We start from the raw sequence: 1,504 nt of genomic DNA, 5'->3' as shown, positions 1-1,504 counted from the left end.
CTTCCAGCCACTCACTACTCTGCAGTGGCTTGTAGCTAATACTTTTTTACAATAAGAGTCCCTAGTCATAGCTACACTGGAATTTGTTAGAAGAAGCTGAAGATAAGATACTGCTAAATGATACCTGCCAGGCGAGAGTTTATTATAGTTAGTCACTCAGAAAGATTCCTACGAAGTTATCCTGACTCACAATGCACCAACTGTTGGAAGTGTTCTTTACTGTCCTCTTCTTCTTCTTCTTCTTCTTCTTCTTTTTTAATATGGAACGCTTCACGAATTTGCGTGTCATCCTTGCGCAGGGGCCATGCTAATCTTCTCTGTATTGTTCCAATTTTAGTATATGTGCTGCCGAAGCGAGCACTACTGTCCTCTTCTTGATAGTTGTGTGCCCAGCTTTTCCTACAGGATACCTTGTCTACATGCTACATTAAGATTTTGGATGTTCTCATCAAAGCCAACAGTCTGTTCTCTTTGATTTTTAGAAATCAGAGTGTAGTACTTCATCCTCTCTTTGCATGCTCTCTGAAGAGAGTTCTTGCTCATTTACATAATTTTAATTGAAAGATTGCTCATCTTCTCATGTGATGAGCAATATTTGCCTAGAGGCCCACGACCAAGGGAAGAACTCTAGTATTCTTTCCCTCTGCTGTACCGACTTTGTTACCGGGCTTTAATGTTAAACATTTGTGAACATTTACTTAAATGTTTGAAGTAAAAATTAGCCTTCACTAAGTGCTTGTGAACACTTAATATTCACAAATATTGAATGTGTCAGAATTTTAAATGAGAAGCCTTCTCTGTCATGGTAGAATCTATTAATTCCATGCATTCTAATTGCAAAGCATGAAGATGTTCCCTGATTTCAGATGATAATCTGTCATTGTAAAGGGGGAAAAACCCATAAAAGAGAAGAATCAAGAAAATATATCAGCAAGTACACAGCCACTACACAAGAGGAAAAAAACAACAATGGCCTTTTTTATCAGTCAGGGCAAGCATCAGCATTAATGACCCAGCAGAAACTCTAGGGACCAGATATCTTTTAGGGCCCTCAGAATTGGACGTCTGCCATTTTTCACTTGTAATTGTCACATTTGTGACTGTTTCTTTTCTATCTGCTTTGCTCATCTCTGCCTCTAAAGGATGATTTCACTATATTAAAATTCTGAGTTGATAGTGGTTTTATGGCCAAAAACTTTAAAGGGATCATTTCATTGTCTTCCGGCTTACATCATTTCAGATGGAAGTCAGTCATAATTCTTGTAGTTGACACTATTGCTCCTTTGATTTTTTTTAAGTCTTAAAACAAAAGTCTAAGATCTGAGGATCAATGTTTGAAGCCAGCCTGGCAGGAAAGTCCTTAATACACTTATCTGCAATTAACCACTCTCTCCACGCCCAACCCTTATCTCTCAAAAAGGCCAGAAATGAAGCCAGGTGCCAGTGGCTCATGCCTGTAATCCTAGCTACTCAGGAGGCTGAGATCTGAAGATCACAGTTCAAA

At 38.7% G+C, this 1,504-nt stretch overlaps 1 non-coding gene across 1 annotated transcript; it reads right to left on the bottom strand.

Moving 5' to 3' along the window:
* Nucleotides 1-254: 254 nt before the first annotated feature.
* On the bottom strand, nucleotides 255-361 carry LOC138811991 (U6 spliceosomal RNA). Its single transcript, XR_011367532.1, has one exon. It is a non-coding gene; the product is annotated as a U6 spliceosomal RNA (small nuclear RNA).
* Nucleotides 362-1,504: the final 1,143 nt, after the last annotated feature.

The sequence above is a fragment of the Dipodomys merriami genome, unplaced genomic scaffold (genome assembly GCF_024711535.1).
Source record: "Dipodomys merriami isolate MVZ:Mamm:240054 unplaced genomic scaffold, mDipMer1.0.p SCAF_554, whole genome shotgun sequence".
In the NCBI taxonomy this organism is placed as follows: domain Eukaryota; kingdom Metazoa; phylum Chordata; class Mammalia; order Rodentia; family Heteromyidae; genus Dipodomys; species Dipodomys merriami.
The sequence above is the reverse complement of the archived record's forward strand: the minus strand, read 5'-3'. Positions and strand labels throughout refer to the sequence as shown.